The 22,148-nt window shown below is 39.9% G+C and overlaps 1 protein-coding gene across 4 annotated transcripts in view; it reads right to left on the minus strand.

Moving 5' to 3' along the window:
- LOC122872873 (voltage-dependent T-type calcium channel subunit alpha-1I-like) overlaps positions 1-22,148 on the minus strand; it is a 216,761-nt gene that overhangs the window by 193,028 nt on the left and 1,585 nt on the right. The gene's annotated exons all lie outside the window — the stretch shown is intronic.

Here is a 22,148-nt window from a genome sequence, read left to right on the forward strand (position 1 = left end):
ATTCCATTTCATACTTTTCTATCAAAACTGCTTGGGGAAGCATTAGCTGAAAAATGTAGTAGTTGAAAGATTCATTAGAGTTCCCAGGTTTCTTAATGAGATAAACTGTTTGATTTTATAGTTGTGAGCACAACTCCAGCCGTTTTTTTTTTTAATGTTATCATCAAACCTGCAAAAACTGATTTATTTGGCCACAAGTTGTGAACACAGCACTGACATACACCTTTTAAGTTGATATGACAAACTTTAGCTGGCAAACAATTGCTTATTTACACATCCAGCAGTTACGGAGCAACTTTATCATTCATTTGGAGTCGTGTGTGTAATGGAAGTCTAATATTCACTCTCCATTAGCTCTGTCTTTGGTATCTACCAACTCCTGAGAGAAATATTTAGCAGCTATGTAGCCACCATGTTGACTAGCTAGTCACTAACTGTGTCTGTCTGCCGTGTGGTGCTGAGCAGGTGGTGTACAGTGGGTTTTTAGAGGTCTTTTGCTGAAAACAGCTTTTTGCTGAATGCGGCCAAAAATGAGAGCATTGAGAGTGAATCAAAACTGTAAAGTTGCAGGCTGGACAGCTGAAACTCGCTGAAACTCGCTATAAAGCTCCATAGAGCAGAGGGGAGCTGCACATTTGGGTGATTATTCTCTGTTGGTTAATTACAACACGCAACCACTTTAACATTGGCACGTTGTTTTCACGTTGCCGCTTGATACATTGTTATTGGCCGCTTCAAAGATTGTTATTAAGTCAGAGTAGTGAGCCATTATTGTCAACTTGATGTTTTCAGTAGTCAGGACACATGTGCACACCCTCGCCGTGCACATCTGTCATCCCTCTTTGTCTCAAGGGGAACTTGATGGGAACTTGACTTTCTCTTGCGCTTCAGAGGCCCTTCTTACTTAACAGCCGTCCACTTGAAGAGCGATGGCTCTAATATCTCTCTCCCGCTCTTCCCTCGCCTGCAGTGGCACATAGCCTATGTTCCAGTTTCCTTAAGTATGCTTTCCCTTTTTCCTAACTTCAATAAAAACTGAAATCATTTAGATTTACAGTAGCTTTGTGCTAGTTCAACTTCAGAGGATGATTCCTAACGATTTCCGTGCCCCCCTTACCTTTTGTGTGGTGCTCTGTAGCTTTACTCTCAAGAAAAATGTCAATACAAACATTTTCTTTTGAATAATTGAAGCTTGTAATGTTAAAAGGCAGACTACCATAAAATTTGATGAGCACTTTCATGCGCCCTACAGTATAACCTTTTTGATTTTATGACCCCATTGCCCTCATCCTGAAAAGAACAAACTTTACAATTCTAACTCAACAACTGGAAAGAAAACTGGAAAAATGGCAACAACTCGACAACCTACAAGACAAATATAAAGAAAATGACTACAGATAGTCAGATAGATAAATAGGGACAAAAACATTTCTTGAAGAACAGTAAACGTAATTGTACTGAGTTGAAATGTCCACAATAGTATATATACATGTACTTTTTTGTACCTTCAATCATTTTTATAAATTCAGCCAATCAGCTCTTGCTTGTTCCTCCAAATTGATGAGCTAAATCATCTCTGTGCTGATTTTATATGGCTGTTTAGCATTCTAATATTAAAAACCAAAGTTTAGTCATTTTGGACTGCACTGCCAATAAAACATTGTTGAATATGCCAGAGAATGACAGGGAGAAGAGAGAGGAGGTGAGAGGAGGGTACGAACAGATGGAGACTACACAGGCTGAGCAAGAAATAAAAAAAAGAAACCAACAATCAACGGGAAAAAAAACATTTTTTTTTAAATAAAACATGAAAATAAAAAGAAATACCTGATACAACTGATCACATGACACTTTCAGCTCAAAAGCATTTGCATAAGCCTCACTTCTCTTTTGTTGTGAAAGAACAAAATGTCTCAGCACCAATCATTGCTCAGTGACTGCAACAAGGTTTATCTGCTGTTCTGTTTAGCGAGTGTTAGTGATCGCAGCAGGTTAATCAACTGACAATTGTAATGAGATGAAGGCTTTTGCTGTAAAATACAAATAATCTTGATTTTCTAGAGACAGCTGAGAAGTGAGAGACAAGTCACTTACATCTTAACATAGACAATTATGTACACATGTGATCAAATCATCTGTACTTGTTGAGAATGAAACAGTTATATTCATACACACACACACAGCATTAAGGGAAGGCTTGCTTGTAGGAGGGGATATGGGATGCTGCTGGGGTCATTTCAGTGACCTTTTGGTTGCAAATACGAATATCTCAGAACGATACGCAAGATCTTATTTGTGCAAATAATTTTTAATAAATGTTCAATATCGGATCAGTTATATAAAGCCTGATACAATTCGGATCCTTTGTTTAGTGTAACCCTTTGTGCACCAGGTATCACAGCTGTTCTGCTCCTTAACAACACACTGATTGAATAACAAAGTCGCTTTGTCTCTATTAGTGACATTTTATTTTACATGTAAATTGCTGCTGTTGGTTGCAAACTGCATCTGTATTTGGTACTGTAGATGAAAATAGGTTGTCCGCATCCTGCCAAACTTTCCTTCCACAACAGTTCTAGACTAACAGTCCTTTCTCCAAGGATATTTAACAAAAAAGCTAAAACTGTGAAGATGAACCGACATGTATCGGAAAAAGGATATATGAGTCAGAGATGCAGTTATATCAATGCTCAACCACAGATCTAAACCAAATTCTGTATCTGTATTGTTTTTGTAAAGGATTATGAACCAACGTACACAGTGCATATCAATTTGTCTTGAGGACACTATAAAAATGATAACCACTACATCATGTCACAAATAAAAAACTGTACATAAGCTATCTGCTGTATAGCTGCAAGCCAAAATATTTTGTCACAGATATTTCCAGTACTTGTTTCAAGTCCAGAAAGAGTTCACTGCTTCTGAAAAATCATCCATCATCCATCCATGGCTGGCAGCTGGCCTAATAAATCATCCATACCGCTTGGTCCCGTTAGGGGTCGCGGGTGACTGGAGCCTATCCCAGTGACTTTGGGCCTTAGGCAGGGTACACCCTGGACAGTGGCCAACTCGTCGCAGGGCTAACACAGACACAGACAAGGACAGACAACCATTCACTCTCACATTCATTCAATACGGGCAATTTAGAGTTATCAATTAACCTACACATGCATGTCTTTGGACGGTGGGAGGAAGCCGGAGAACCCGGAGAGATGGTACCCGGAGAGATGGAACACGGGGAGGACATACAGACTACCCAGAGAGATTGTGTGATGTTGGTCTGGTCCGGGAATCGATCCCACGAACCCACGATCTCCTTATTGGGAGGCAGGAGCTTTAGCCGCTCTGCCACCGTGCACCCCTGAAAAATCATGTAACTGCAATTTTTACTTCAGTGGAAAGTTCGCATGGTTATTTCTTGTTTGAGTAAATAATAATAATAATCAACCTCTGTTGTTTAATGTCATGACCGATGGTTATAAAGTCTATTTTATACTTCCACTGCTAAGTTTTATACCTTGTATCCATGCAGCTATGTTTAACCACTGTGCAACTACCCTTAACAAAATACAATATAACTGGAATACACGAGCAGCAAAAGAAACCAAACAAGTATCGTTTTATCTTATTTTATTCAAACTGTTGATCTATGTTTTTCAGTGATGGTGAGAAGCATTTAACCTTTTAACAGATCTGATGTCACTGATGAGCCATCAGCAGGCGAGTCCCTGCACTGGATGATATTGGATCATATCTGACATTCAAACGCCTCTGCTAGAGCTTGATGCAACAGTCTGTGGGAGTGGAACTACGCAGGAGCCATTGATTACCTCGTGGGTGTGCTAGCAACCATACTCTGCTTCACAAAAACAAACATATAATAAGTCTTTACTGCTACACTGATACACAATTTATTATTGATGTAAACCTTCAGACACAAAAAATTGAACAATAAGAAAAGAACAGAGCAGAATAAAAGTTTGCTCACTGGGCCAAGTTTAACTCAGGTGCCTCTTACCAGCACATGAAAACATGCTGGGAAATTCTGATTATTTTATATAATTTGCCATGTTATGGCTAAGTACACATGGTCTCTTTTATACTCGAGGATATATATATATATATATATTGTGCAGGGTTTGCAAGTAAGACAAGTGCAGCTGAAGCTAATGATGTGCTGCAATCACTGTTTTTGTGAACTTCAACAATTTTATACAAACAACAAAGTCGAGCAAAAATAAGGAAACAATGCGATGCAGCCTGTCGGTTCTGTCAACATATTCAGGCGCCTACGGATGCTTTGTATACCACATATAGTTAGCTACACATCACTTCATATATTCACCTCTCAGCTGTTTGGAAATTACTTAAATTGTGCACTTTAAGTCGTGCACAGTCTAATACATTGTTGTGATTTTACATTGGAAAAGGATACTGGATGAGGACATCAAAAATACATACTTGCAAAGAGCAGTAGTGTATGTAAGTGTGACAATGGATATAGAAAGCAGCCCCACAGACCAATCAGACATGTAATTCTTGGAGCCATTTCTTATTACAAGCAAAGTTTGTTGCTCGTTGTTAAAAGTATTTTTGACAACATTTTGCTGTATCTCTCCATTTAACTTCCAGCTAGTTAACCACGGTTAACCTGCACATATTTTGCAAAAGAGACTTAACTCTCTGCATCAGTATTGTCAAAATGTGAAGACAAAAGAAGCAGGTCAGACTCCAACTACAGTTTGACTTTAAAGTTCTAAAAGTCATTCTCACTGGTTGACAAGCTTATTACACTCCACCATTACCCATAATGCCTCTGACTCCCTCCATAGATTCAGGCAAAATTGTTTTAATGAACAAGAATAACAATCACAGCAATGGCAACAACAATGAGAGAAACAAAAATGACTGTGACAAAAATGGTAACAAAAATACAGCTGCAAACAGCAGCAATTACAGCAGGAAAGAGAAGCAGGCTAGTATTGCTAATTATGATCCTCCACACTGTCCAGCTTTGAATAGGCTAAAGAAAAGAGGGAAAGAGAGAGAAAATCACCCCTCCTCGTCCTCTTTCAGGCCAAAACCATTATGACAGCTGGATCCAATGAGCCAGAACCAGCCAAAATATACCAATGGAGACCTGGGTCTGTGAGTGCATCCCCCTGGCCTGGCTGCTGGACTCCCCATGGCCAATTTCCTTGTAATGTTCCTTCTTCCAACCATTGCTTATTAGGCCAGCTGCCAGCCATTGTAACTGCACTCTGGGGGGGGAAAGCAACAAGAACAGTGCCTTACAAAACTGGTGCACTTGCCAGTGCACAGAGAGGTGCAAGAGAAGAAGCTGATGTGAATTTGGATGATAGACATTTTCCAGAAAAGGGCTTTGATTTGATTGTCAGCAGTCCCCAGTGAAGTTTTAAGTTAGAGAACAGAGGCATGAAGCAAGAGGTGGAATCATTAGGTGTGTGGGCCTGGGTGAGTGTATACATGAGGACATGCAAGTGTGAGTAAAACCAAGGCACAAAGCAAGCAGTTAAATCTGCCCTTACTTTGTGTGTGTGTGTGTGTGCATGATGGATCATAGTCACAGAAGTCAAGAGGTTCAACCTCCTCCATCTGGAGTGTGACATCCCCGCTCATCCCCGTCCCCCTCCTCTTCTTTTTGCTCTGCACTACCATTCATCCCAACCACAGTCTGTCTCACTCATTCTCAAAACCGAGCCAACTCTCTCTTATGTCTTTGCTCTCCGACTGCCTGGCAGCCAGTGCACCTTGGGACTACAGTGACTGTTGGCAGTTTCTTAAGCGACTTTCTTCTTAGGAAGTTTGATATTTGCTTACCTATACCACAATGTTGCCATTATACTCCAACAGGCCAACAGTTTGGCTTATTAGGGAGCTCAAGAAAGACAAATCAAACAAAACACAAGCGACGTTTTCACATTTGTTTTGTTTCTGCCCCTCTTGTACCATTGTAAAAGGTCAACGGGCCAAATTTTGGCTCCTTATTTTGGCGACTTCAAGGCTTAAAACCTCACTACAAAACTTGAACCCTTTGTTCAAACTGCAGGCAACAGTTTCAATAAATTCCCTCAAGCCTACTTTATCACTGAACAACCATGGGCCTAAGCCACCGTGTGGTTAGTCAAAACAGCTGAATGTTTAGTGGTCATCGGCTACCTGCAGCCGGTCAAATTTCTGTTCTTCCTTATTTTCCCTTTTGATGTAAATGTGGATAACAGCTCCTCCTTTGGCTTCAGCCACTCAAAGTGTCTTTAGAAGGTTTACAAGATATTCCATATATTTTACATGTTAAAGTCAACTCCAGTGACATCACTTGAGTAATCTTTGGCTTGGAGACCACAATTTTTAAAATTTTTTATTTTTGAATTCTTTATTTTTTTAAAATAAAGAATGTTACAAATCGGGGCATTTACTTTGAAAGGCATTTACCAGGCAGGGAGGATCTAACGAAAGTCACAATCAAGTTGAATTATGGGACGTGTAAAATCCAGTGTTTTTGGAGCTTGACCCATACCAGGGTCGAGGCCTCTGCTTAACTGATTTTGATCACTCTTTTTTAATACTGAATGTCTCTTACAATGTCCCAGCTTTATGGAAGTGAAATACGAAATTGCTGGTGTATTTTTTTCATGTCAAAAAAAGATCACAACTGTGCTCGTGATTGTAGCTGATGCCCTAATTGTTAATGTCAATTGTGTACATTTTTACATTTTCAGCTTTTCATTTTGTCATTAATATATTACGCTAAATCTCCAGAGGTGCAGACTGACTTCTTAGGCAAGCAGATATTTTGTTCAAAATGTTGCTAGAAGTTAGCACTAGTTAATTAATACATTTTTCTACCTCTCTACGACTCTCAATAGAAAGGGGAAGAAATATTGTGTATGAAAAGATCAAAATAGCTTTTTCGATTAGATGTGCAAGTACAGCCCATCACAATTTTCCAGAGCTGAAGGTGACATATTCAAAACACTTGTTTTGTCAACTATCCAAAAAGCAAAGATATTCAGTTTACAATCATAAAAGAGAAAGACAAGCAGAAAATCCTCACATTTGAGAAGACGGAAGCAGAGAATATTTGTCATTTTTGCTCGAAAAATGCCTCAAACAAGTGCCTTATTATCAAAATCTTAGCAGATACATATTTTGTCAATTGACTAACTGATTACTCGACAAATCATTTAAGATCTACACCTTTCAGAAATAAAGTGGCCAGGAGGGTCTTAAAAGTTGAAACCAGTGGCAAACTTGGCAACAGAGAACAGAAAATTACATCATTTGCTTCACCTTTGCAGATGCATGGTGTCACCAAATAGATGTAATCAGAGCTTCTCACACCATCAATTATCGGCCCAAACCTGAATCCCTCCCTGGTCTCCAGGGCCACTCTGGGAAGGCCACCGAGCTTTAATGAATACCAATAATAACAACATCAACAAACATCCAGTGTTGCCTGCTCTTTTTCCGCTTCAATTTTTGTTACATCCACTTGGGAAATTTGAGAATACCCTAGTACCCTAGTTTGACTCAATAAAGACGTAATAAATAACAATGAACAGAAAGAAAATCTATATATTACATAATTTATTTATCATGCTAGAATTCATGTCCTCATGTTGCCAGGGACCTCATTTGTAAAATTGACTTACCACTCATACCACTCATGCTTACATATAAATCCTAAAAACATTGCATCTGTGTGTTTTTTAATTTAATAATGTGTGATAAATGAACCTAAGGTAACTGCAAATGGAAAGTGCAGGGTATTTTAACCTTGTTATGGCAAAGTGGTGCATAAATCTAACAAAACATGTCTTCAATATCATGACCATTGAGCCATTCTGATCTTGTTCCCTTTTAAACACCAAACAAACAGCATCCAATGTATATGTGGGAGCTAGGAAGCCTTACGACCATAATGATTTTTTATAACACTAATGGAGTGTATAGCAGTTCAATAGAACTGTAAATTGTATCACCCATTTTATGAGAAAGAATATCACATATCTCAGTAGATGTCACACATCTCGGTTTAAAAGAACTCCTTCTCCAGTTCTGTGTGGTTCTGTTTTTGGCTGTAAATCATGAGCCACAGTATCACTTTGCCTGTGTGCTGGATCCATTTAACCACTAAGAAGTGATAAGGGAGAGATCTATAATCACTGACTGACATGGGTTATCACAGAGGCAATGGGGAAAAGGTCAATACAGAGAGGAGAGAGAGGATGTGTGAAATGATGCAGCAGGTGATGAATGGGATGGAAGATGGTAGTAGCAGGAAAATAAAGGAAGGGAGGGAGATCCACTGTGAGGTTAAAGTAATAATCCACACCATTTTCTCGTGAGAAAAATGTCTGTTTTGCAAATTGTTAGCTCAGCCAAGTGTAACAAAGTTGTGATTCTACCAATTTGTAAATGCTTTTACCTCTGCTGTTCTGAGCACAGTGTCAGCTCAGCCCTTCTCAGAAAAAGACCTCTGTCACCCGATAAGTGATGCAAGAAAAGAGCGCCACCCGCAGAAGCTCAAACTTGAGAGACATCACGGTGGTCCAGTGGAGAAACACCACAGCAACGAATGCTTAACCCCAAAGAAGACATAAACAAGTTTATGAGTTTATCTGTGTCTGCTGAGTTGAAGACTAATTTGCTGACCATATTAACATGGACACAAGAGAACAGGTTACTGGGAGAAATCAGGTTAAGGCAGGAAATCGCAGAACAAGTACAACCTGGTTACTGTAAAACCTGGGTTTACATGCAGCTGCTCAGTAATCACAATACTCCCCTACGTCCGACCATATTTTGGAACCAGGCTTATTTTGACGGTACTACTTACAATGTAATGAGAGAACAGGCTCTGTAGTGAGAGGGTGCAGTTTTCCCTTAGAGTACAACAGTGTGTCAGTTTTACTATATTTTGATGTGCAACCTGTCTTTTTTAGATCTGCTTTAATCAGACCTTTTGTCAAGTTTCATTTTTTTTAATACAACATAACCCTGCTGCCAAGGGTTAGCACTCAGACCAATTATTGATTTATGAATAATTACTGATATTTCTGCAATATTAAAAAATGCAATTCCTTTTAACGAAAAACAAGATTATGCACACTGATCTGACACAAAATTAAACGAATGATTAAGTCAAATTGAAATTCAGTGTAATTTAAAGCTTACTTTCACATTGTTTACAAATTTGGTTGAAATCCAGCAGTAACTTCGTTAAAAGGTTTATTACAACTTTCGTCTTATTTTCAGTTTTGCTGACCATTTATACCAGCTATGATGATGTTGAACTTCGAAGGTTATTGCTGAGATCTGAGAACATGGCAAAATCACTGGAATGAAGTCTGACAAAGCAAAACACATCAACACTCTAAACCACTTTATTTGGAAGCAAATCTGAAAGTGAATGCATTTGAAATGAAAGAAATAATCCCACATTGCATTGCATTTGTGAAATTATTTTACGGTTTGCTTTTCTCTTCTAAATCATTTTGGCTAACATGGGGGCATCTCTAAAACCTGCATAATTGTCTGACTGCTCGTGTTTCTTGCTCCATCAGACTTCTTTTAACAATATCACCACACTCCCAAATCTCAGCCATTAACTTGGTGAGAATTTATTATCGAAAGGAACGATGGCCAAAGCTACCAAAACAACCAAAGTTGTTGCTTTAAGTGCTTGTAAACTCTCTGTAAATTTATCTTACACTGCAACAAGAAGAATCTATTTTCCCTCTAATAAATGGAATTCCTATAACTTAAATTAAATATAGCAAGGTTGTTGACGGTGTACAGGTGAAGTGATGCAACAGCTTTACAGATGGTTCAGAAGCAGAAGCAAAAATAACAGGATACAGTGTGCCAGCAGAGGTGGGTGGATTTGGTTTGGTTGCAAAGGCAGAGAGAGAGACCGGGAGAGAGAGAGAGAGAAACAAAATAGAAAGGAAAAAAAGCTTTCGAAGGACACAAATTACATGGTTCCAATAAAATTCACACTAAATATAATTAAAACCACAGGCATTTAGACTCAAACGTGCGTGTGCACTCAGCCTCTCTCTCTGTCTCAGAAGGCCGCGTGTCTCTTTTACTTCATGGCTCTCTTGTTTCCTCTCGTTGCTCATCTCTCTCGTCTGTCTATCTTTCTGTGCTTGGCTTTGCTTTAATTATCAGCTGGCTGCCATCGACACAGAGTAACCATTCCTGACAACCAGGTGTGGGATGACAGGGACGCACACACATTCTTGCACCCAGACACACACACAGACACAGACACACACACACACACACACAGACTCACACTTTAACAGCATGCATGCAATCATGTGCCTCTATAAACATAAACAATGGGAGACACCAGCAGATATGAACAATAAAACTCTCACCGTCACTCACACACACACGCACACACCGAGGTGGGAGCAGCAAACAGTGATGGCAATATTGCAGGCTGTTTGGAAAAGAGAGAGGGGGCGAGCGAGGATTAATTACAGGTACGAAGGAAATAAAGAGAAGAGGAAGAATGAGAGGACAGGGAGTAAATATGGACAAGAGGAGGCGCATGAGAGCGGAGGGAAAGAGAAAGGGATGGGAAAAAATAGAGCTGCGCCAAAAGACAGCGAGGAGACAGTGAAGTGCAGGTAGAGGAGGAAGAGGAAGAAAGAAGAGGTTGGAAAGAAGTGGTGCTTTGTGGCTGAAAAGGTAGAACGTTAGCATTAGCAATGTTTCATTTACACAAGGGACTCCAATGCTAACAGGTAAAAGTAAATGACAGATTGTCATCAGAAACAATCACGGTTGTTTGTTCAAACAAAGCTACCTCTGTTCACGGTCTACTGACAAGCAACCTCTTGCTGTTATTGTTGACTGTCACAAAAAAGGTGTCCTTTAATCTTTGTCTAATCTTTACCAAGTATTAAACCTAACCAAACCTTAATCATAGGTGGCAGGGTCATTTAGAAGGGATTTGGAAGGCAAAGACTAAGGATGTCGTCTTGCCAATGAATTACGATACCTGTCTGTATCCAAGTCACCAACAAGCTTTAGTTGTTAGTTCTATTTGCACCGTGAATGCATTTCCACTCCCACTGCGTTCATATTGTGTTAAACATCGCATTTGTGTTATATTGGTAGTAATCATGCTGTGCGTTAAAACAAGAAAGATTTTCATGTGAACTCACTACAGTGCTCTCACAAAGCATCGATATATGATGGACAATAATTTGTGGAGGTCCGACTTGGAGTTCCAAACTTTTATACAGTGATCAGCAAAATTGAAAAAATGTCCTGTCGATACAGTGTATCATAGTTTAAAACTGTCCTTGACTCTCACGTTTTCAATGTTTTCACATGCAGCATAGAATAAGGCAAGAAAAAGGGGAAGAGGCTTCCCTACCACTGTGGACACACACAAACGCCAACATACTGCAGCCAGACCAGAGTAGATGCCACCGATTTAGTAGAAGCTTTGCTGTTGTGAGTCTGAGAACCCTGCCACTTCATTTAAATTGCCGGTTAGGCAATATTTAGCTTCCCGTGTTACATATAACATCTAAAACACAACAAACACACAATCATATTTACCGAAAATCATAAACAAACTAACATGAGTGACAACTCAAGCTGTTCTCAAAGACATAGAATTCCAAGCATCACTTCACCAAAAAAGTTGTCTTGTTACATTAAAAAAGACACACAGAGGCCAAAATAGTTGAGGCGAATGAGCCATACAGAATCTTTTAACTTAATTTGAAAAATAGCCTAATCTATTAAAATTCAAATTGACAGTTTTTGAGCAAGGTTTTATAGTGTAAATGTAATATATAACAGTCCACTGCATCAAAAAAGTTATTCTCCATGTATGATTAGTATACTTTTGTATAGTTACTTGCACTGAGACTAACGTTGCCTTTTCTGCACTTCACATTGTGGTTATTTGCATTTGTGTTGCACTCTGTCCGTGTTGCGTGTGTTCTCATTGTGTTGCATCAGATGGAAGTGCCAAACTTCAAAGATAATAAGTTCTTTGTCATATACCACACTGAAATAATGAGCAGTAAAGTTCACACTGATTGCTCTCTGGAGTAATGAGTCATGTGAAAATTATAAAATGATTAGCAGTCCACATATGCTACGATGTTCCAATTCCAAAAACCTTAATATACAGTATCTGTCATTGGGACAAATATTCAAAACAGCATATAACTGTAAACTTCTACGCTTGTATCTGGCTGCTACTTGTGGGTGTATTGTAGGTTGTCTTGTGGTTTTGTTTACAGTTTGGCACCCATTATACCCTTTATGCATACTGATGAAGAAGGAACAGATGCCTTCACTCCTCTGCTCCACTTTCACAATAAGAGCACTCTGTAAAGAGGACAAACAAAACCACCGGAGTAACAATCCAGTTCAAGTAACTTCTTGTCAAATTTACTGTCAAAACGGCAGAGGGTAAAATGCATGCAGAGAATGTAGAAGTGATGTAGGAAATGTATATGAAGAAATATAGATGTTATTAAGAACTGATATATGCACTCTGTGCTCAAAAGTCTCATGTATCCCATAATCCCTCGTCACTCTGGTATTCTCTACCAATTAGCCTTCAGAAATCCTCCAGAGGCACACACACACACACACACACACACACACACACACACACACACACACACAGGTCTAATCAAATCACTTGATTAAGGTGCTGGTCAGAGACGACTAGTCAATTATTTGTGTGTGTATCTGTGTGTGTGTGTGTGTGTGTGAGACTGCTGTGTTCTAGGATCGTAAATGTCAGGCTTTCTCTTACTTTAATCACGTTTGCATATCTTTTTTTTCTCATTTCACACTCAAAATATAACAGCACACACACACACACACACACACACACACACACACACACACACATCTCCAGAACTGCATGCATCAGTGTATGTCTGTGTATGATGTCAAGCCACCCCACAGAGCAACACACAGTTCAGCCCCTGCTGCTGCATTATTATCCAAATCTCAAAGCACATCTACCAAGTGGCATGGGAATACTGTTCAAAAGGACAAATCACCTTTCTCTTCTAAGGGTTATGTAATAACATTAACCACAAAAAAACCCTAAATGCATTACGCCCACATCAAGTAATAAGATTCACTTTTCATGGTACAGTAGGGCAGAGGTACAATTTCGGCAGCACTTCAAAGACTGTAATGTTTTATTTCACCGCTATTTATGTACTATTCAGTATGATCATTTGACGCACATACTCATATATGCAGAAACACGTTTGATAAACAATACTTGTTTCAACACTTTAGGGTGATGTTTCTTACTTTGTGGCTTTTCCCCAGACAATGTCATGCCTTTGTATTAGTGCGGCACTAAGGCTATTTTGAACATGCGTTCAGATTCAATTCAATTTAGCTCAAATTCTGATGCAACTGCCATTTTCAGAGATCCTGTCTTTAGTCCTAAACCACACTTTGATACAGATGTCTGATCTGAGACTAAAACTCCAATAATCCAGCAAATGTGTACCAGAATATCCAAAGTATTTTTTTCTTGCTGTAACAAGAGTTCACGGCCGGCCAATTCAACTGGCGACCTCCTTCTCATCTTTGTTGAGAGTTGCACATGCGCAGTACTGATCGGGCAGGATGTGAGTTCCGACCACGCTTAGTAGCTTTTCAAAACATCTGGCAGTCACAAGTAGGAAAGTGCTCTACTGAGAATATGTCTCTGTCAACCCTGAAATGTAAAACTGACAATGAAAACCGTGAGTTTAACCCTGCCTTGACTGGCAAATAGCCTACTTGTTTATTTTACCGCCATCTCCATCTTTTAAAACCAGGGGTGTCCTATTTGTATAGCAGTACAACTACACAAATACTCGTTTCAATACAGAGTCAAACTTGGCCAACAAAAATACCCTAAAGAAAAGATGAATGAACTAAATTTGTAAGGGAACCCATTTTAAGGCATTATTTCCTGGTGGACGTTCCTGGTGGACAAGACTGTTTTAATCTGGGCTAGTTTACATTCAAATATGTGCGGTAACACTTTCTTTGAAGGTGGGTTCATAAGAGTGACATGGATGAGGTATACAAAGAATTATAGATGAACTAGTTTTCTTAAAATCTGAGTTTGAGTTCCTTACTCACATCATTGCCTTCGTTGTGCATTAGTGTACTATTAAAAATGTTCTAATGTGTGTTAAGATTTATCATTCACTGAAATGGCCAAGTTCCCCACTTGGCCATTTCAGTGATGGAGGAAGTGCTGGCTCAGCTGTTGACTGAGTGGAGAAAAGGGGCTGTTAAACTTACATTTAAAGACCAGAGTGGGAAATTTAACCCAAATGCCAGAGAATCATTTAAAATTTGGACTGCAAAGTTTCTTCAGGACAAAATAATTTAAATGATTAAGTAATGCTGCTGAATGAGAATCAACTTATAAAAACCACATGCTACTATGAAACCAGTGGAGTAAGATGTTGTGAGGACCTACTAAATTAATAAAAATGTGTCCATACACTTTGGCATTATCAAGCAGTTGAGATGCTGTACAATCCAGCAGTCACAGTGGAAATAAAAATGTTAATTCCCTGCTCTGTTGGCTCTGCATTTTGACTTTAAATGAGCAGTTTGGGAGTCCAGGAAGTGCTCTACTGGTGTCAACTCGTCATAACGATTTGTGTGTCCGAAGAGCAGAGCCTCCATAAATGAGGGAGACAGAAGCCTAAATATAGATATGATGGAGGGAGAAACACTATTAAGGTTGGGTCAGAGACATGACAGGTATAGCACTTCTCACACACACACACACACACACACACATACCCTGAACAACAACAACAAACAAAAAAAACACACACACACATACTCAAACACAAATACAGTACCAAATCGAAATCGATTAATTATGGAAGACAATTATCAAGCAAAAACAATCAAACATTATCTGGTTACAGCTACTACAATGTGAGGAATAGCTGCTGTTCTCCTGTGTACATCACTGTAAGCTGAATCTCCTTGGGTTTCGGACTGTTGGTCAGACAAAACAGTTTGAACACTTCCCCTTGGGCTGTGAGAAATTATTATGGCCATTGTTCACAATTTTATAACATTTTATAAACTACACGATTGATCAATTAATCAAAAAGTTATCTCTAGATTAATTGATAATAAAAATAATCATTATTTGCAACCCTAGTTCAGTGTCCAGTCTAAATTTAGTGGCTTATTTGCCAGGACTGGTAAACTAACAAGACTGATTCTGCAGCCACGCTAGCAGCTCTGTGAGGCTGTACTTAGGCACAGCTGTGCTTTGAGCTGAATTCCAACATCATGCAAACATGCTCTCCATGACAAAGCTAACATGCTGATGTTTAGCAGGTGCAATGTTTACCATGTTAGTTATCTTAGTATAGCATGTGCCATGATTTGCTAATTTGCACTACACACGAAGTGCAGCTGAGGATGATGGAAATACCATTAGTTGTTCAGGTGTTTGGTCCTAAACCAAAGTAATGGATTCCATCCAATAGTTGTTGAGACATTTCACTCAAAATCTGCTAAAGGTAAAGTCAGGGGATCACCATAGTCAGAGGGATTCATCCTCTGGGGACCATGAATGTCTGTACAAAACCCCATGGCAATCAATTCAGTAATTGTTGAGATATTTCATATTTGGTCTGGACCAAAGTGGTTGACCGAGCGACCAACCAACATTGCCATCCCTAGAGCCACATGGCTAGTGTGGCTAAAGGCATTCAATGGACAAAAAAATGTTTTTAACCATATACCTAATCCAACCAATTTAGGTTTTTTTAGGTTTTTGGTGGCCACATACAGTAACTCTTACCTGAAGCCACTTGGAAAAGACTCATTTTAAGGTTTAATGTTTGGCTGGAGAAGTTTATACTTAATTGCTTGTGTACATAAAAGACAATTTATCATGAACTTATTTGTATATATGGGCCATTTATTTTGCTTTGATTTGATGGGCAAACATTTTAACAGTGTGAACAATAGGGACAGAGTTAGAGAAGCGACGTGTAAAATCCCATTGAAACTTTATTGTCTCATAAAGTTGTTGGCCTGTGTCTTTTGGATGTGTCCTCTTGATTTATTTGTGAAATGAATTTCTGGACCCTGCATGTTTCTTCAATATTTTACACATAAAATGTCTCATAATGGTTGTAATAACAACAATTAAAAAAAAAAACACAAAGAAATTATATTGACAGTGAGGGAGTCCCTTGTCTCTTTGTCATTTGCTCTGTTCATCAGCTGTATTCCCTGACTGCATCTCCTCTACTTGTCAGCCCCCCGGCACTCATTTCTCCTTGCACCACTGGGCTGCACTAAGAGGGTGTGTGTGTGTGTGTGTGTGTGTGTGTGTGTGTGTGTGTGTGTGCAGGTGGCCCCAACCTTCCCTTTGAGGACATTTAAAGCCTTTTGGGATGGTTGGCAAGATAACAGAGACAACACCTGTGTGTGTGTGTGTGTGTGTGTATGGGTGTGGGTGTGGGTGTGTGCGTGTCAGCCTTGTCTCCAGAGCGCAATAATGAGCTGTGGTCAGGGTCAGGGGCCCTGAGATATGAGAACATATTGATCCCAGCGAGCCTTGCAGTGATTGAGGGTTGTTTGTGTGGACAGTGGTTCCCATAACTGAGCTCTGAGTGCTGCATGGTGGATGAGAGGATAAAAACCTCGCAATCTGTCTTCCATAGGTGATGTGGAACACCCTATCACCCCTAAGTGCATCCACTGTAGTAGTACATGGTCTTGGTGATAACCTGGATTCTCCATAAAGACATCACAGCACTTCACGAGTACACTGTGCGTTTCATCAAGGTTTCCCCCAGGAAATTGGTTAGCAGAGGTGGTGAGCGATGTGCTGCTCAAAATAATTACTGAAGTGAATAGACGATGCTAGTGATCTATCAATCACTTGCTGAGCTGAATCAGACAGATCCTGACGCACCTCATCTTTTTATCAATACAGTTACTAGAGGATAAACAACTGCCTCACTCATTAAATACATACCCTTTGCTTGTAATGTAGCGCCACTGGTCCATTTCCCAAGTTTATTAAGCTTGACATTATATTTCATAAAAATGACGTTAGCAGATGTGCTCTTTATTTAACAGGCGGGGTGTCTTAACCGTACAACACTGCGGGAAACCATGCATCTGACGTGTAGGTCGGAAACTAAGGATTATTTTCATTTTCAATGGATTTTTACATTAATTGATTCATTGATAGTGAGAAGACACCCATGACAATTTCCTAGAGGTCAAGGTGATGTCCTTAAATGACTTGATTTGACCAACAGTGCAAAATCCAAAGCCATTGAATATACCATGTGAAAAAAGCAGCAAATCTCCACATTTGACAATCTGCATCTGCACCTTTGACAAGGTCTGACAATCACCACCTTTCTGCAAGAGTTTTCAAAACACCTTGAGGCAACTGAGGTCCAAAAAAGCCAAACAGTTGTTACTCAAACTGAAGGTGCATCGGTCACTAATTTATTTAACATGGCACAGTCTTTGGCAAAGAGGAATAGGGAGTTGTAAGTCAAAGCTCGCTGACAGGGACAGCTTGAGATTTACCAAAGAAGTTGCTAAGAGCATGAATTTACAGACTCAAGAACTGAATTGTAGAACTAAATCAACACCTCTTTGACAGTCTAGAAAAATACTCTACATCAAGTGATTCCCGAATCTGGTGTTCCTCAACCCACAGTGAACTGTTACTGTATGTTTAACAATGTGGTGTTTATGTAATGTTAGAGCCAGCTATCTCTTGGGAGTCATTAGGTCAAAAGACCTCTTCAGAGTCATAAGACGTAAAGGGTCAACACTGTTTCCTGATGCCATATTCCAAGATAATGCCCGTTTCACACATTGCTAAACAAATTCCACACTGCTTTTATGACCACCACGATGAGGTTAAACACCTCACTTTGCGTCCCTAATCACCAGATCTAAACATCATTAAATCTTGATGGGAAGATCTCAGTAGATTTCCATTTCATTCAGTCCCCCAAACAAGGAAGCATTCCTCTGTAAGGAATGATCTGATATGTTCTGACATAGTTCAGGACAGGTATGACAGCCTTTCAAGGAGGACTGACACTATTCTCCAGGGGGTGGCCCGTCTCCTGAGAATTTTTTTCCATCCCATATGCTACAGCGAGATAATGGCGTTTATCTAATGCACTGTGTATCCATGGCCGAAAAACTGCAGCACATTGCTCCTGAATGCTGAATATAGAGTGATTTCTACTCTATAATGTGTTTTGTGTTTTTCCACTTGTCAGCATTTAGTTACTTCATGTAAGCATTTATGCCAATAAGCTCCTACACTGATGACCCCAAGTCAAATGCCTGTACATATTTTAAAAAGCCATGAATTTCATTAAAGATAGTCAATACAAAGTTAATATTTTAGATAGTGACATTAGAAAAATTGGCATCTTATCCTTAAAGGTACTCTGAGAAGTTCTCTTGTAAAAAGTTATGTTTACATTCAGAGTTTTTCTTTGTTGTGTGTCCTTGTGGCATGTTGAATGCATTTATTTCCTTAAAAAAAGTAAAAAAATGATTTTCTAAATATTTTGAAACCTGCCTTGTTTATTTCCATGTTATCGTTGGCAGTCTTCTTCTCTCATGCCATTTGCTGCCACATTGCTGTTTCTTGGCAATTTAACACCACCAACTGTCGATCAGTGGAACTGTGTTAAAGTAACGTCATATAGTCCCCTTTTATTTAATTGACACGGCCGATCTTTGAAGTTACTTCTAGTTTAATTTACTACTTCGCTGCGTGATTTGTCCTCCGCATTTAGTAGGAAATGTATTGTCACCCACGTGCCCCCCAAAAATGGGGACCCACTCATCAAAGCACTGCTCCATAGCACCAGTAGTGGTGAAAAACTTCACACAGTATATACAAAGCAAGCAATCGCTGTGCAAATACTAGGGACAGACACACACACACACACACACACACACACAAAAACCCACACAGCACATTGGCTCAACAAGCATATGTACTGCAGCAAAGAAGTGACCAATACTAGAAAGGGGGGAAAAAGTAAAATAATCTGTTACCGCACACACAAATACACATGGACGGGAGCTTAGAATCTCAAGGCGACCATGTTTACCCTTCCTCCAAGACAATATTGAGCTCTGCACTAACTGTGATTGGCTCATGGTCACTGGCCCGGGATCCCCACCCCCTCCAAACCACCACCTTGGCCAGAGAGATGGTGTCTGACCAAGTTGATTCAGTGGATAAGGGGATTAGATGGGGAGGATGGGAGGTGGGGGGTGGCTGACCTTGAGGGAATGTCAGTTTGTTCTGGTGCTCACTTTCCATCTGTTGCTCCCTCAAACGCTCATTCCATATTTGTATAGTGATATTATAGCTCGCCATCCTCTATGTATTGTACTGTATGGGTTGTACTCTTCCCCTAGCAGCATAAGGGAGGGCCTGTTGTTCCTGCTGCAAGCCAGTCCCCGTGTCAGAATGCAATGTGCTTTCTGGTCTCCACAACAATGCCACCAACAGTTTCCATTGTCTCTCACACACTTGAACATACTTGCTTAACGTCAGCTTGTTTAAGACACTGAAGCCAGCAGTAAAGGCTATAATAAACACACGTTTTCTTTGTTTTTGCAATGTAGCTAGGCAATGTTTCCAGCAACAAAAAAATCCAGTGACAAAAGTGTGCTCAGTTGTCTCCTGACAACAAAATGTCCTCACTAATCAGTGAAACGATACTCAAGTGAGTCTTTGTACTGCCCAAAAAGTTGTCCTGTTTACAGCCATCACACATCCATGGGTATACTGGACACCAAAGGCAGAGCAAGCAATATTGCATTCTGTGTGCAATGGTTGTGTCTCTCTCCCCCAGACACAACATTTCACTTACTCTATCTCTCCCTCAGCAGCCGTGTCATCCAGTCATCCAAAGATCATCCAGTTAAAGGGACTTCGGCCAGTGTTAAGCCACACTAAAACCACACAAGCCCCATGAGCCACTGGATGCAGCTGTAGTTGTGTTGGATGAGTGTTGCTTGGCTCAACACATTCAATCTTGTTCACCCCAATGCACCCTCCTTTGAAGGATCAAGCTCTTGAATTGTGACACATCTTTGGTTTTATATGTCAGCATTTGGTCTTATTTCCTACAGCATCTCCATCACTTACTCCTAAATTCCACCCTCACGTGGAAGGCCAGGATTCCAGTCGCAGTGAGTGTGTTGGCAGTTGCACTTAGAGCTGTATTCGACATCTTTTGAGAATAAATACCAAAATTCAATTTCAAATTGAGTATACTGTAGTTGATGAATTGTTGCATATATTTCTTGAGGGACTATTTCTCTGGCATCACTGGCACAGTGCAGTTGGTTGATACTTCCAAGCCTCAAAATGCGCAGTGGCCAGCAGTTATACAATGTACAATATGTTTATATGATGTGTTTTAATCCAGAGAAAGTCATGGTGGATGGTAGTTTTTACTTATGTCAGTGGTTCTTCCACTAATACTCTGCTTAAAAATCATGTGGTTCAACATATTCACAACTAGGCGATACCCAGGACAATGTGGTTACTGGTGAGTAGCTCCGCTAAGGCAGTTGGGAATTTAGTGCCTTGTTTGAGGCCACCACAACAGTGGTAAGATTAAAGCCTTAGTCCCTCTCCCACCAATCACAAATCTCTCTGGGGGTTTGCGCTGGCAGCCTTGTGGTCACAAGCTTGCTCCTCTAACCTGCAGCCTACAAAACCGCACATGTGAATGTGAAGCAAGTTCATGAATTATCAGCAAAAGCCCCAGTTCAAAAGGTAAATGATAAAAAAATTAAAGTAAATGAAAGATAGCATGTGGTAACCAGGTTTTGATAGAGATGTCATGTTGCTGTCACAAATACTGTCCTTGTTTGATAGGCCAAGCATGCACATGAGCCAATTACACCCATCCTTCTGATCATTCTTAATGATGAGATGAAATGTCATCCTCTGGGATTTTAATTGCCTTCCTCCTCTTGCATCGTTACTCTTTAATCAGTTTTCTCCAGAAAAGATACACAAAGTGTTTTGTTCATTAAAAAGCAAACTATCTATATATCTCTTCCTTCCCTCCTCCATACAGAGCCTACATCTATAATGCACTTCTGTCACTGCACAAATGAATCAGATCAAGTTCATTTTAATCCATACAGCATATTTGTTATATTATATTTAGCTTGGCTAAAGATCAAATAGTAATACAAGACCGGCTACTCATCATCAGTGTATCTATTATATCCATCCATCCATTGTGCATTAGTTATAGCTCAATATAAAAATACCTTGTAGAAAGTGATCTCATATCTAACCTGCAGCTATAAACCTCATGGGTTTAAAAAATGCAGTGGGTTATTTAAAATCAGTTGAAAGAGCGTCCCCTGTTGCCTGTCAGACCGCCTTACTCCTGAAAACCAAGGCATGCTAAAATGTGCCTAAACAACCTTGTCAGTATTGCACTCATCCAAAGAAATCAGGATCAATACTTTCTTCAGTATTCATTTCATTTTTTCCTTTAAAAGGAGTCCGCACATGCACAGAGAGAGACAGAGACAGAGACAGAGACAGGGAGAGAGAGAGAGCGAGAGAGAGAGAGCGAGAGAGAGAGAGAGAGAGAGAGAGAGACAGAGAGCAAGAGAGAGAGAGAGACAGAGATGCAGAGAGTGAGAGAGAGACAGAGACAGAGAGAGAGAGAGAGAAAGAAAGAGAGAGAACGAGAGAGACAGAGAGAGAGACAGAGAGCAAGAGAGAGAAAGAAAGAGAGAGAGAGACAGAGACAGAGATGCAGAGCGTGAAAGACAGACACAGAAAGAGAGAGAGTCAGAGAGAGAGTGAGACAGAGAGAGTGAGAGAGAAAGAGCAAGATAGAGACACAGAGAGAGCAAGATAGAGACAGAGAGAGAGAGACGCAGAGAGAGAGCGAGAGAGACAGAGAGCAAGAGAGAGAAAGAAAGAGAGTGAGAGAGAGACAGAAAGAGAGAAAGAGCAAGATAGAGACAGAGAGAGACAGAGAGCACGAAAGAGAGAGCAAGAGAGAGAAGAGAGAGAGAGA

The sequence above is a fragment of the Siniperca chuatsi genome, linkage group LG3, assembly GCF_020085105.1.
Source record: "Siniperca chuatsi isolate FFG_IHB_CAS linkage group LG3, ASM2008510v1, whole genome shotgun sequence".
Taxonomy (NCBI): Eukaryota; Metazoa; Chordata; class Actinopteri; order Centrarchiformes; family Sinipercidae; genus Siniperca; species Siniperca chuatsi.